The sequence below is a fragment of the Microtus pennsylvanicus genome, chromosome 9 (genome assembly GCF_037038515.1).
Source record: "Microtus pennsylvanicus isolate mMicPen1 chromosome 9, mMicPen1.hap1, whole genome shotgun sequence".
NCBI lineage: Eukaryota > Metazoa > Chordata > Mammalia > Rodentia > Cricetidae > Microtus > Microtus pennsylvanicus.
In genome coordinates this window covers 57819916-57833397 of record NC_134587.1, presented here as the reverse complement: position 1 = coordinate 57833397, position 13482 = coordinate 57819916, and positions in this window count along the sequence as shown.

Here is a 13482-nt window from a genome sequence, read left to right as displayed (position 1 = left end):
AGGTGGCTTTCTCCTAAGTTCCTAATGCTGGAAATGAGATTTATGGCCCATAATAATTCTCTCTCTCTCCCTCTCTCTCTCTCTCTCTCTCTCTCTCTCTCTCTCTCTCTCTCTCTCTCTCTCTCTCATGTCTACCAAGCATATGCTTGGCATTTCCTCCTTTCATTGCCTGTTTAAGAAGGCTTAGTTGGCTTGGGAATATGACTTAGTAGTAGCGAGATTGACAGGCACCAGGAGGGAGGAGACGCCAGGATGACTGACAGTTGGACCCTGCTCTGTATTCTCTGTTTCCCACAAGCTCTGTAAAAATGACTGATCCCTAAAGACAATCCCTCTGATGAAGGAGAACCTTCAAGACTGCTTCAATTAATTGCTTGTAGTTACAGGAGGCTCCGTATTCAGGAATTGCATCTGATTAGGCTGAAAGTAATTTAGCCGAAGTAATTCAGCTCACTACACTGGGGTGAAAAGACGTTCCACTGAAAACATAATTGAAATGAATATTTAGCAAATGATTTTTTTTCGATCTTAGCACTTCCTAGATAATTTGTTAAAATATCTGAGTGCTGCTAAGAATTTGGGGGACAGAATCCTACCCACTCTTTATTTTGTGAACTTATATTCATTTATTTTGGCTTCTTTTTTCTTTGCAGCAACAAATAAATATATGAACAAACTCGAGACCCTAAACACTGGTAATTGTGATACTCTGGGTAGTTCTCTGGGTATTATTTGGAGGTGGAAATAATTTTTCTACTTCAGTATATTACAGAGTTGAAGCAATTATAAAAATACATTAAAGAAATTGATAAAGATGTGAGACTAATGAAAGACAAGATGTTAGAAACCCTAGCGGTGCACCGAAAGAATTGTCTTTAGAAGAATAAATGAGTGTTATTTTAACTTAATTGCCCTGGGGCAAAGTGTACACTTTGTTAAACATTATTGATCCAATCACCTGTGGTCGTGAGCGATAGATGGAACAGTCTGGAGACTGAGCAGAAGACAGCAATTGGCTGGATCGGGAGTGTAAGGGGCTGCTGGACGGGCTGACATGGGAGCAGTCCTTCCCTGAGCTAATAGAGTTTGCTCAAATATTAACTAGCAAATGGAGTGTCTATAAACACAAAGAAACTGGCTCAGAACAAAGCCTCCCTTTCTGCCCCATTGAAACAAAGACATCACGAAGGAAGGAATCCCTCACCCAGAGCTAGCCTTGGGTAAACCAAATTTCCCTCCTTCCCAGATATCCTCTGCACTCAGCGTTCCTTTATTGGAGCCTTGTTCTGTGATGTTTGGATCCGAAAACAGAAATGGAAGAAGTAAAATGTCCTTATTAAGTGAAGATGTGTATGTTACTAGAACATAAATAATATATATCGAAATAAAAGTCACAATCCTTCACACGCCCTACCTAAGGCATGAAGAAACATCACCTTAATGGTTATTTGCTGTGACCCGAATGGTGAGTTAATGGACATTGTTAGTAAGCTGACTGGCAGCAAGTGATGTTGGACTGGCGCGGGTACACAGTTGGGATTGCACATAACCAGGTAGGATGCTCAGCACATAAACCGTGCTGTTTTCAGGCTCTGCTCCATGCTCATAGTTATGAGCTGAGATGGTACGAAGGAACGAGCTTCTTTCTAATGACGAAACTGACATCAAATAAAACAGGGGAACGAAGCAGGGGTACAAAACTTCCCAGTTCCCTTATGCGTATGTGTCCCTATGTGTGTGCAGGTGTGTGGGGTGGACACATGAGGCCAGAGGACGACCTTGGTTTGCTCCCAGGAGCTGTCTACCTTGTTTCCCAGCTGGGGTCTCTCACTGTTCTAGAACATGCTGGATGGTTTGGGCTGGCTGGCCGGCCATCTCAGGATCGACCTGACTTCACTGCCCCCGTGTAGGATTGCAAGCAGGAACAGTCATGCCTACATTTTTATGTGGGTACTAGGTGTCAAACTCAAATCATTGTTCTTAGGCACAAAACCCTTTGTCATCCAAGCCACCTCCCAGTCCCACCCCAGCTATCTTGTTTGGGTTCGTGTGTTGGATTATTTATTTAGCAACTTCTCAGCTAAGAAGTATGGACTCAGCTCCTCTGAGCCAAAGCCTGCAGTAAGCAATGGCAAAAGCGAAGGGACTGAGCTGGAACTAGCTTTGGCACTGATCGACCCCAGTCTGCTGGCAGAGGTGAGCACAGGGGTATGAACAACTATCACAGCCGCCACAGACACAACGGAAGCGACTTTTTCCCCTGATCCCTTTCTCACACCAACCCTGCTCTACATTAGCATCCCAACTCCACACATCAGAACTGCAGGCCCAGCGGAGTAAGACACATGCCAAAAAAGAACACAGCTGGAATCTCAGCCAGCTCCCCGGACTCTGGGTCCCAGAACCTCACCTCCTCATCTGTCAAGGACACACAGTGAGATGCATCAGATTGTAAGTATTCCTAAAGGAGAGCTGAACAATACTAAAAGGAGAAATGCGCAGAATCTCCATGGCAAAGGCAGGGAGTGCCTGTGTGAGCAGAAATGCTGGCATCCAGTCATAGACAATGAAAACGAAATAGAAGCGTTTCCGCCCCCAGAACCATGTTACATATACATACACTCTATAATTACCAGCTTACAGCTTGTGGGTCAAGGCGGAGTGTGTGGGCGAAGATTTACAGAAAGCTTTTCCCAGCTGAAGTCTTGAGATGAGCAAGATTCCTGAAATACAGCCCAGGCCTGGGTTTTCACAGGGTTGGGGTCGGGTACATTCATGCTTCGAGAAGAGGACTGATGGGTTTCAGCCCCAAGGTCAACGTGAATACAACAGTCATTAACATTAACATGGTTCTAAATGCTAATAAGAGTCACTGAGACAGCCCTGGTCTCTGTCAGTTCCCAGCGAAGCTGAATCCTTCTGCCACAGTGACGCCCCACCTGGCTGGCCTATCTCAACCATGAATTTAATGTGGCTGCCTCTAAGGCTCAATGTCTATAAGCTTTATTCATTATTTTTAAACCCCAAAACAAATTAGAAATGAAAAAAAAAAGGCAGAATAGATGCACCCTCCACCATGAATGGAGACAGTTTGGTTTAGGATGCAAAGCCAAGACTCTGGCCATGCATGGACATCACATTCGAGAGCTTCAGAGAGACTTGGGGGCTGTGGTGGTCAGCTTTTGTCAGTTTGACACAAGCTAGGGTCACCTAGAAAGAGAGAACGCCAGTTGAAAACCCGTCTCCGTCATTCAGCTTGTGAGCAGTCTGTGGTTCATTTTCTTGAATAATTATTGGTGTGTGAGGGTTTAGCCCATCGTGGCCAGTGTCACCCTGGACAGATGGTCCTGGGGTGTTGTTTACAAAAGCGGACTGAGCATGAGCCATGGACTCTATTGTACCATGAGGTACAAACAAATTTACAGCATCCTAAGTGCCTTCTGCTTCAACTCCTGCCTCCAGATTCCTGCTTGCGTTCCTGCCCTGGATTCTTTCCACGGTGGCCGATGGTCCAGACACAGGAGTCGAGTAAACCCTCTCCTCCCAAGTTGCTTTTGGTTATGTGTTTATGGTTTGTGGTGTTTTTATAACACAAAACAAAGTAGACAGGCGTCAATGTAAGGAAAGTACACTGTCGCCCTCAGAAGGCAGGAAATAAGGCTCTAGAAGCTGTCTCTTCATGGGGGTGATCGCTCAAAGGCAGGAAAGGGAGGTGGATGGTGGCTGTGGGTGGACAGCAAGAAACCCATCTGGTCATATTATAGCTCACTCTTTCCAATTGAGATGTAATCGTGTGTGTGTGTGTGTGTGTGTGTGTGTGTGTGTGTGTGTAGAGACAGAGAGAGAGAGAGAGAGAGAGAGAGAGTCAGAGAGAGAGAGAGAGAGAGTCAGAGAGAGAGAGAGAGAGTCAGACAGACAGACAGAGAGCAAATCAGCTTAAATAACAATTCCAGTGTCTCCATATTGGCTGTTTCTTGTGTTGGAAACATTAAAAAATTATTTCTTTTCTCTATAGCTCATTTTGTAGCCGAATGAAGGACAACTAACATGAAGGATTTTGAAAAGCCAGGTGGAAATGGACCACTTCATAAGCTATATATAAATACATATTTATATATCCATTATGCATATTTGTTGTATAGTACATATTTACATCAACATAATCATTATATACTCCATATATGTGTGTATAGGTAATAAAAAGAGCTTAACTGGAGTTGCCCTACACAGGGGACAATGCTCCTCCCAGAATCCACATGTTGCCAAACAAAAGGCCCAGTGCTGGTGTGGCATTCCTCCCCCTGTGTTATTGGTCAGCAGTGTCCCAGAGAAAAGCCCAAACAATATGCATGTTACCACTGCTCTTAGCTGCCCTCCTTAACCCGATGGTAAGACCCCGTGCTGAAGACACTACACACACTGGTCACAGGCCACGGAGAAATCAAGTCGGCACTGACCGGAAATCTTCAGATGACCCTGGTCTGATTCTCAGTACCCGCATGGAGGCTCGCAATTGTCTAAGTCTCTAGTTTCAGGGGATCCAACATCCTCCTCTGGCTTCCATGGCCATCAGACACATATGTGGTTCACAGACATACGTACAAACAAAACAATCAAAAATAAGATGAAATTTATTTCTTAAATAAAATAATTAAACGGACACTAATTTGAGAAGGGCGAGGAATATCTGGGAGGAGTTAGGAAGAGGAGTCGAGGTGCATATGATCAAAGGCTGCCATTTGCAGGTATGAAGTTCTCAAGAATAAATAAGATGCATTTGAAAACTGTCCTCTCCCTTAGAATTTTTCATTGCATGGTCTGAAATCTCGAACTAAGACTTGCATACCAGACCACCAGGGTGTTGGGAGGAGGGGCTGCTTGTTTGTCCTGGCTGCCCAGAACCAAAATAATCACACAATCACTAATAATAATTTAATAATCATTAAATCACTGCTTGGCCCATTAGCTCTAACTTTTTATTGGCTAACTCTTACATCTTAATTTAACCCATCTCCATTAATCTGTATATCACTACGAGGTCATTGCCTACCAGCAAAGATTCAGCAAGTCTATCTCAGGCAGCAGCAGGTCCATGGTGTCTCTCTGACTCCACCCTTCTTTCTCCCTGCATTCAGTTCTGTCTTCCCTGCAATCTGAAGTGCAATCTGAATGGCCACAGCCTGCAAATGTTAATTCAGGTCACTCCTACGGACATGACCCACTGCGGAAGTGGTTACATAAGATGCTATTAGTTACTAAACCAAGGCGTTTATAAACCAAGGCATTTGCCAAGTGTGTTGGTGGGGACCCCAGATGGGCGAGCTGCAGCAAAGAAGGAAAACTGCCATAGGCTTCGGATGCTCTCTGATGATAGCCTTAGTAGTCTATTGGGGGACCCCCATACTCTGAGTACATATGAATGCATGTTCAAGGTGCTGAGAGTCCCAGAAAGTTAAGTCACACACAGGAGTGGAAAATGAATATTTTTCCATGTTATGAAATAGCCGGAGATAATTCTGCCCTGGTCCACAGACTGTTAAATGTCAATGCTCATGACATAAGCCTCTTGGCCTTAGAGAATCTTCAACACAGGAGTGACTTCTATCTGTCTGTCTATCTATTATCATCTATCTATCTATCTATCTATCTATCTATCTATCTATCTATCTATTATCATCTATCTATCCATCTATCTATCATCTATCTCTATCATATATCTATCATCTAGCTATCATATATGTCTATCATCTATCTATCATCTATCTATTTGTATCTACCTGTCTATCATCTACTCTCCATCTGTCTATTATCTATCTATCTTCTATTTATTTACCTGTCTATCTATAATCTATATCTGTCATCTATCTATCACCCATCTATTTATCTGTCTGTCTGTCTGCCTGTCTGCCTGTTTGCCGGTCTGCCTGTCTGTAAGCTCAGCTACACTCCCCTCCCACTGGAGCTGTACAGTGTTTTCAGAGATATAAGTGGTTTGCCACAGTGGAACTTCCCCAAAAGATGCACAAGTGGGAGCTCTGGGGCTTGGGGGCCCAAAGAACACACTTTGAGGAAACACTCATGGTGTCTGGCTGGTGCCTCATTGTTCTTCCCTGTAGTCTTATCGTTTCTACTATTGGCTTAATTGTAGTTAATGCTTCAGATGGCTCCATTAGGTGTTCGGGTGCTTCCCTCTAGTGGTTGCATGTGTGTACAACAGGGCAAAGGAAGGACCTGCTTTACCTGTTTGGTTTTGTCCCCAAGTGAATGTAACATGGATATATAGTTTCATGTCTAGAAAAAAAATTAGGACAAACCCTGGAATTAAAAGTCATTTCATGCAAATTGCAAACTGTGCCCATCCCGGTGATTTTCTTAGCTTTCTGTGAAGAAGAGGGCGCTGGACCTGTGTCACAGTCACAAAAATAATCGCCCGACCCTCCCACTCAACAAAACAAGCCACCAGCATGCCTTAAAACTGTTAGGGTGCAAACCCTAAGGAGAGCTAGAAGTCTCACTGATATCCTCCTCCTCTACACCCCTCCCTGTCCTGTGCTCTGATCTCAAGTTCTGAATATTTTAATCAAATATGTACCATCAAGCACGGCACAGTACATATACTAAAATGAAATTAAAATGCATTAAAATGTCATGGGATTTACATTGTGTTCTTTGTGAAATAGCATTTCAACCTGGCAAAGCTGTTGCATTTGTTTATGCAGCAGGACATTACTTAACTGTGGAAAGGTGTGTTACTTTTGTTTATACTACATTTGTTTAATGATGTAAGGGTGTGTTACATTTGTTTATGCTTTGCTTAGTGATGTAAAGATGTGTTACTTTTGTTTATGCTGTGTTTAATGATGTAAGGATGGGTTACTTTTGTTTATGCTGCCGAACATTACTTTAACTGTGGAAAGGTGTGTTACTTTTGTTTATACTACATTTGTTTAATGATGTGAGGGTGTGTTACTTTTGTTTCTGCTGCCTTTGTTTAATTATGTAAAGATTGCTGCATTTGTTTCACCTTGCCTGCCTAAGGCATCTGATCGGTCTAATAAAGAGCTGAATGGTCAATAGCAAGACAGAGAAAGGATAGGCAGGGTGAGCAGGCAGAGAGAATAAGTAGGAGAAATCTAGACTGGAGAAGAACAGGAGAAGGAGGAAGAGAGAACGAGGGAGACACCTGGGCCAGGGGCCAGCAGCCAGGCAGCTGCCAGCCAACAGACCTGAGAAGCAGTGGAAGTGAGCTATACAGGAGGAAAAAGAGAAGAGTAAAAGCCCAGGGCAAAATGTAGATAAAGAGAAACGAGTTAGTTTAAGTTATAAGAGCTAGCCAGTAAAGATCTAAGCTAAGGCCAGCATTCAAAACGAGTAAGTCTCCGTGTCATGTTTTGAGAGCTGGTTGGTGGCCCAAAAGAGAAAGCCTAGTACAGCATCCCAAGTAATTTTCTTAAAAATTTTGGAGATTCTGTCCTCTGTTAATTGTACATTTGATCTTAGTTCAGTCTTTAAATACTGAAAATGCTTTGCCTTCCTCTCCTCCCGCTCCTTCTTTTCTTCCCTTTTTCTTTTTTGGACATCACAGTGCCATGGTTTGAATGCTGCCCATAGCTTGGGGTACTTTGTTGAAGGTCATGGGGCCTTTCTGAAGAGGTGAGAGACAGAAATAGGTCACTAGGGCCGGGTCTTCACAGGCCATACGCCATGGGTGTAGGCAGGGTTTCCGTTTGCTGGCCTGTGCTGTGTGAGCACCTGCCCCCTCACTCAGGTCTCCCCGCCACACCTTTAGCATGAAGAACTGAAGCCTCTCTTCCACCAGGAGCCAAAATAAACTATTCCACTCCAAATAGTTTCTGTCCTTTATTTAGTTGCCATGGTGACAGGTAACTAATACAGTCGCCATGGTGACAGGTAACTAGTGCAGTCACCATGGGGACAGCTAACTAGTATAGTTGCCATGGTGACAGCTAACTAGTGCAGTCACCATGGGGACAGCTAACTAGTATAGTTACCATGGTGACAGCTAACTAGTATAGTAGCCATGGGGACAGCTAACTAGCACAGAAAATTAATATCAATATTGCAAAAATAAGCCTGCCCATGAGATGGCTAGAACTTTGGAAATAATTTTCAGGAGGAACCTGGGAGAGACTGGAGCTGTGGGATAAACTGGGCCCCACTTATTAATGGGGATGCTGCTGGGAGGCCAAACTCTCAGACTGCCTGGAGAAAGCTGGACCCACAAGGACAGCACTCATGAGGCTAATGTGGGAACAGAACCTTCTGGGAGACTGGACTATAGACCATGCCATGCCACATTTGTGCAAAGAACCCTGTGTCCATGAAGGTGAGTGAATATGAACTCAAAATTAATAAATTGATTTATATATTTTATATAGAATTTTATATAGGAATTTTGATGCAGCATAGGATGTAGGCTACAGCATTGCTCCTTCTTGTTGCTTTAAGCCAGACGGACACTGAGATTCAGCACCAAAGATCAGAACAGGATCTGAAAAGTGTGCAGTTTGGCAAGGCAAGGAGAATGAGCTAATGTGGGCAGAGCAAGCGCAGATCAAAGGGCTTAACTGACAGAGATTCGCACCACTAAACTGAAATCAGACAAGCGCCCAGAGGCCAGCGCAGCCACGGTCCAAGGGGACCGGCTACATCTCTTGATGGCAGCTGAAGCTGGCATGTTCTCTGTGTGGTGCTGGCGTTTCAGACATGCTGAATACAGTCACAGAATCACAGAGGTCAGGAAAACAAGCCACAATCCCAGACAGTGTACAGCAGAAGTGAGATCCCTCTATCAGGGGTCAGCACACTTGTGAAGCTTCACACACGCAATCTAGGTTGCCACGTAGACCCATGATGCTACAGAAGTGAAATATTTGCCAGGAAAAGCTGCAGATGCCTTGTGGAGCTAGGCCAAGGGAGCTGAGTGAGCTTGCTGAATGAAGCAAGCGCCCTACAGAAGCAGGCCTACTCAGGCCCACTAGGGATCGCAGTGTGATAACATGAACCACAGACACCCGGCCTGGGCTACAAGATTTGATATTGGTCCTGCTACCTCCAATTCTACCCTTTGAGAATGGTATCAGGTTAGTACTTTAGACTGGAAGATTATTTTACACACCTTAAACATTGCCTTAAGACTCAGAAATGACTTTGAACTTTGGAGATTTGAAGGAATCGGAGTTGTTAATATGAAGACTCTCAAATTGGGACTTGTTGAACTTCCCACTGTTAGACAACCAGGAGCCTTTAGCTACAAGGGACAGAAGATTATGATTTGAATCTGAAAGGTGCCCTCTAGCAGCTCCTATTTTGAATGTTCAATTCCCAGCTTCCAGTGCCGTTTTGAAGGTCGAGAACCTTTGAGTGGTGACACCTTTAGGACCCGCAGAAGTAGCCACTAGAGCCTTTGAGAGTTCTTGTCTCTTCTGGTGCAGACCAGTACTCTGCTCCTGCTGAGCCACGCACCAACACAATGGAGCCACCATGCCCTGCCCACCACAATCAACATAAATCCCTCTGAAACCAAAAGCCCGAAGCAGGTTAAGGTCTCTGCTTGTACACACTGTGAAGGAACACACCCCATCATGTTCTCGCCACCACGTCTGCCTGCCTCCCCAGAACAAACCTGCCACAGCACCACAAAAGCAATAGCCAGCACAAGTGTTGCTACAAACGTCCTTGTTTCTCTTCACACATTGGCTTCCAGGCACCCTCTGCTCTGTGCCTGGACAGCTTCCATGTCTTTCACCATCATGCTGTTATCTCTTAGACACGTCTGAGTGCTTGAAGCTCTGTGTCCTCCAGGTTTCAGAGGATGAAGGAAAGTTACTGCTGCCTCTTGATAAGGAATACCAGAAATAGAAATAGGACAGAGTGGGCTGACCTTCAACCTTGGACACAAAACCCAAACATCTATTTGTTACATGATTTCAAGATGTTTAGCGTCTGTGTCAAACTCACATTTCAGTATGGTTAGCATCTGTGCCTGGGACTGCTCAGCAGCAGAACACTCTGTCAACACGAGGGAGAGCCTGGATTGGACCCTCAGCAGCCCCATCATGGCTTTGTTGCCTCTCACGCTGCTTGTCTCAGCTTTGGCCCAGAGTCACTGTCCCTCTGGCTGGACCACACACCTTCTCAGAAGGAATTGGGGGTCCACGTGCAGCTTGTCAATCATCAAGACAAGAGCTACACATTTTGCGATTTCTCCGTAAATCTTGCCCTGTCCTAAGTGCCAGATGTCTGTGACTTCCCCTGTATGCACAAACACGCACACACGTACACGCATGTGCACACACATACACTCACACTGTATAATTAATTATAAGGAGCATATGAAGACACAGCAGCACCTGGGATGAGGTAAGATGAAACCCCAAAGGTGCCACCAGGCAATAAGGATTTCATTACTCTTCATGAACACATTGACTTCTGCAGGTCTCCGCTCCAATCCCTGATGGCAGCCTTCTGTGACTGACCAAGGGAATTCCTTGCTTGATGCTACATTGTTTTAGAAATGCTTTGTTTATTTTTGCTGTGACATTTGGAAAAGGGTCTGGAAGCGCTTTTAATGTCATGGGTCCTGCTTGGGAAGAAATAAACTACTTCTCTTTAATTTCCAAGAGTCCCACTGAACATATTGTGCAATAACTTATTGGAAATGAGAAGCTAATGCAGAGGGGCGTTCTTTCCCACCCTCCCAACTGTGCTGTTCACACGGAGGGTGTCCGCTCCTCCATTGGTGATCTGGGCCCCAATACACACTCCCTCCAATACACACTCCCTCCCTAGAGAGAGTTCGCGGGAAGACTTGGGGGATTCCTCTTATCTGGGGAAAACACTGCGGAGGGTCATTTTGGAGTGAGCTCAGGCATTGCAGGCCTGTCCACCTTTCATGTCCTGGTCCCACACTACAGGGTGGCCAATATGGGCGGTCCCTAGTCACCAGACCCTTTGCCTGCATGGCTTTTTCTCATCCATCTCCCATCTGTTGTTTTCCTGTTACTGTTACTTGGTGCCAAAATCCTGGTTGTTTTTATCTTTATTAAATTAAATGCCAAGCAACCTTTGACCTCCACGCTGGATTCCTTGCCACATCTGACCCATTATAAGGTGATCTATTAGACTCACCTCAGGTGAGTCTTCTGTGAAGATGGAGGTACCTGTTTGGAACCCGGAGGTTGCTTCACCTCTCCCCATTCTTTCCCTCATTAATCCCTCCCTTCCCCCACCCCTTTCTTACCCAAGGTGCCTAAAGAGAACACTCACCTTTAGATGGCTTACTTTTCTGATACCTGAATTCTTGACTGAAAAAACAGGAGAGGAAGAAAGGACACATTTGGGCCCATGTCTGAAAGAGTACAGTTCATCACAGAGGTATGGACGAATTCATGGAAGCTAGAGTGTGTAGCTACAGAGCCTCAATTCTGAGCAAAGAAGAGGTTCAGGCCAGAATTGGCATAGGACCAACCCCAGTGACCTACTTCCTGCCATGCAACTCCCCCAAATTGCATGACCAGCTGAGAACCAAGTGTTTGGCACAGGAGGCTGGGTGGGAATATCTTACATCCAAACCATAAAACCTCTTCAAATTTTGCTTTCAAATGTTTTGCTAACGTAAAACCAGCCAGTTCACTCTTCTTCACCTCCTGGTTAGTTGTTCAAATACGATATTAAATAGGTGTGGAGAAAGTGGGCACACTTTTCTTTGCTCTGATTTTTGTGGAAATGTTTTAGTTGGTTTTGTTTTATGTTTTCTTCCCATTTAACCCGATGTTACCTGTAGGTTTGTTATATACTGCCTTTATTATGATGTTACCTGTAGGTTGGTTATATACTGCCTTTATTATGTTGTTACCTGTAGGTTTGTTATATACTGCCTTTATTATGTTGTTACCTGTAGGTTGGTTATATACTGCCTTTATTATGTTGTTACCTGTAGGTTTGTTATATACTGCCTTTATTATGTTGTTACCTGTAGGTTTGTTATATACTGCCTTTATTATGTTGTTGCCTGTAGGTTGGTTATATACTGCCTTTATTATGTTGTTGCCTGTAGGTTTGTTATATACTGCCTTTATTATGTTGTTACCTGTAGGTTTGTTATATACTGCCTTTATTATGTTGTTGCCTGTAGGTTTGTTATATACTGCCTTTATTATGTTGTTACCTGTAGGTTTGTTATATACTGCCTTTATTATGTTGTTACCTGTAGGTTGGTTATATACTGCCTTTATTATGTTGTTACCTGTAGGTTGGTTATATACTGCCTTTATTATGTTGTTACCTGTAGGTTTGTTATATACTGCCTTTATTATGTTGTTACCTGTAGGTTGGTTATATACTGCCTTTATTATGTTGTTGCCTGTAGGTTTGTTATATACTGCCTTTATTATGTTGTTACCTGTAGGTTGGTTATATACTGCCTTTATTATGTTGTTGCCTGTAGGTTTGTTATATACTGCCTTTATTATGTTGTTACCTGTAGGTTTGTTATATACTGCCTTTATTATGTTGTTACCTGTAGGTTTGTTATATACTGCCTTTATTATGTTGTTACCTGTAGGTTGGTTATATACTGCCTTTATTATGTTGTTACCTGTAGGTTTGTTATATACTGCTTTTATTATGTTGTTACCTGTAGGTTGGTTATATACTGCCTTTATTATGTTGTTACCTGTAGGGTGGTTATATACTGCCTTTATTATGTTGTTACCTGTAGGTTTGTTATATACTGCCTTTATTATGTTGTTACCTGTAGGTTTGTTATATACTGCCTTTATTATGTTGTTACCTGTAGGTTTGTTATATACTGCCTTTATTATGTTGTTACCTGTAGGTTGGTTATATACTGCCTTTATTATGTTGTTACCTGTAGGGTGGTTATATACTGCCTTTATTATGTTGTTACCTGTAGGGTGGTTATATACTGCCTTTATTATGTTGTTACCTGTAGGTTTGTTATATACTGCCTTTATTATGTTGTTACCTGTAGGGTGGTTATATACTGCCTTTATTATGTTGTTACCTGTAGGTTTGTTATATACTGCCTTTATTATGTTGTTACCTGTAGGTTGGTTATATACTGCCTTTATTATGTTGTTACCTGTAGGTTTGTTATATACTGCCTTTATTATGCTGTTACCTGTAGGTTGGTTATATACTGCCTTTATTATGTTGTTGCCTGTAGGTTTGTTATATACTGCCTTTATTATGTTGTTACCTGTAGGTTTGTTATATACTGCCTTTATTATGTTGTTACCTGTAGGTTTGTTATATACTGCCTTTATTATGTTGTTACCTGTAGGTTTGTTATATACTGCCTTTATTATGTTGTTACCTGTAGGGTGGTTATATACTGCCTTTATTATGTTGTTACCTGTAGGTTGGTTATATACTGCCTTTATTATGTTGTTACCTGTAGGTTGGTTATATACTGCCTTTATTATGTTGTTACCTGTA